The 2,465-nt window shown below is 39.3% G+C and overlaps 1 non-coding gene across 1 annotated transcript; it reads right to left on the reverse strand.

Moving 5' to 3' along the window:
* Positions 1 to 1,361: 1,361 nt before the first annotated feature.
* Positions 1,362 to 1,468, reverse strand: LOC141676287 (small nucleolar RNA R71). Its single transcript, XR_012556885.1, has one exon. It is a non-coding gene; the product is annotated as a small nucleolar RNA R71 (small nucleolar RNA).
* Positions 1,469 to 2,465: the final 997 nt, after the last annotated feature.

Genomic DNA, 2,465 nt, shown 5'->3' on the forward strand with positions numbered 1-2,465 from the left:
CTTATGAGCGTCGCAAACTTATAAGATAGCGTCTTAATCTCTATTGAAGCAATAGTGAATTTAGAGGTTTAGAACTTGCCATGCTAGCATAGGTTCATTTATTTGTTATGCATGATTCGTAGGTAATTTTAACCATCTTACTTCCCCTATGTAATCACGATAGATAACTTGTGCATTAAACCTTTATGTTGTCAAATTCTATAGATATATAGGGTCTCAACATAATCGGTGTCTATTTAGCTTCTATATCTTTTGTGGATATCTGGTAGTAGGGTATTCGTACAACGAAAGTTCGCATTTACTAGTTGCGTGTTATCTGATTAGCTGTCATCACCATCGCATGCTAAGGTTAAGAACAATGACTTTGAATGAAGTAGTAATGAAGTTAGAATCCCATGTTTATCTCATATAAGTAATTCAACCTCAATTCTCTTAGCTAAAGTTAGTTAGTATAATTTCTTAGTTATAATCAAAACCAATTTGTTATTTGTCTTAGTATTGAACGATAGCCATATCATTATTGCATAAGTGCATAGATTGAAGTTAACCTAAACCAGTCTCTGTGGGAACAAACTAGAAAGAATTCTATATTAGTTGCGAACACGTATACTTACGTGTAAATTTAGCATGTATTTTCATCTTAACAAGTTTTTGGCGCCGCTTCTGGGGACTCGGTGTTAATTTTTAGTTTATGTGCTTGACATTAGTGGTCGTTAAAGTTCACTTACTAGGATAATTTACTTACTTGTTGCTTGTTTATGTTTCGGGTACTCTAGAGAGTGTATATGATATCGCATTCTCGATCTCGCAAGAGAACACTGGATAAAGCGAAGGAAGTAGTTGAAGAAGTTTTTGTTGAGGAGAAAGTTGAAGAAGAAGTTGTTATTACAATGGGAGAACCAGAATCGAATCTGAAGGCTTTGATGGATTACTCTCAACCGAAGATCACTGATATTCAGTCTAGCATTGTCAGACCAGCCATCATGACTTAGTGGAACTAAAAAACTTAAGTATCCAGGCTCCGTTAGCGACAAAGCTAGACGAGATGTAAAACCTCTTGGGGGTAGTAACTCATATCACGGGAGGAAGGCTAGCACAATTTAGATGGTGCAGAACTCAGTCCAGTTTGGGGGTTCTCCAACAGAAGATCCCAACATGTGTATTAGAGATTTCATCGAGATATGCGACACTTTCAAATTCAACTACGTGTCTGAAGATGCTATAAAGCTAAGGCTTTTCCCATTCTCTCTGAGGAATAAAGCTAAGTGTTGGTTGCTTTCTCTACCACAGGCTCTATCACCAAATGGGAAGATCTTGCTCAAAAGTTTCTTACTAAATTCTTCCCTATGGCAAAGACAACTGCAATCAGAAATGCTCTTACTCAATTTGTGCAGCAATCAGGAGAGTTTTTATGTGAAGCTTGGGATTATTATAAGGAGATGCTTAGAAAGTGTTCTCATCATGGCATGCCCGACTGGATGATTATTAACTGCTTTTATAATGGCTTGGGAGCATAGTCCAGACCCATGCTTGATGCAACATCAGGTGGAGCCTTGTGGGCTAAAAGCCGCGATGAAGCTTATGATTTGATTGAACTGATGGCTACTAATAAGTACCAGAACCCTTCTCAGAGACTACCTCAAGGCAAGGTAGCAGGAATTCTGGAGGTGGATGCAGCTACTGCTATAGCTGCTCGGCTTAAGGCTTTGATGATGAAGGTGAATTCTTTGGCTAATTATGGAGTTAATCAGATTACTAGTGTTTGTGAGCTTTGTGCTGGTACGCATGATACTGAGCAGTGTGCTATTTCTAGTGAATCAGCTCAGTTCGTGAACAACTTTCAGAGGTCGCAGCAACCAGTTCAAGCCACCTATCATCCCAACAACCACAATTATCCTAACTTCAGCTGGAGCAACAATCAGAATATGGTGCAACAACCTTATCAGCAGTATGTAGCAAAGCAATTCAACCTTCCTGATTTTCAACAACCGCAATATGCACCAAGAAAACAACTCCAACTGCAACAATCTAATGAAAAATATGAATTGGAGGAGTTGAGGCTAATGTGCAAGAGCCAAGCGGTTTCTACTAAGACCTTGGAGAATCAAATTGGGCAGATTGCTAATGCTTTGATGAATCGACAACCTGGAACACTCCTTAGTGACACAGAAGTTCCATCCAAGAAGGAAGCAAAAGAACATGTAAAAGCAATTGCATTGAGGTCTGGGAAGGTTGTAAGCCCCGAAAAATCTCAAGTTCCAGAATCTGAAGTTGTGGCTGAAGAAGATATGCAGAAGGAAGCAGAAGTAGAACCAAGGAAGAAAACTGTGGAACACACTCCTCCTGAGGGTAATATAGGGGAGAAACAGGTCTATCCTCCACCTCCTTTTCCTAAGAGGCTGTATAAGCAAAAGTTGGATAGATAGTTTGCTAAGTTTCTGGAGGTGTTCAAGAAACTTCATATC

Source organism: Apium graveolens, chromosome 7 (assembly GCF_009905375.1).
Source record: "Apium graveolens cultivar Ventura chromosome 7, ASM990537v1, whole genome shotgun sequence".
Taxonomy (NCBI): Eukaryota; Viridiplantae; Streptophyta; class Magnoliopsida; order Apiales; family Apiaceae; genus Apium; species Apium graveolens.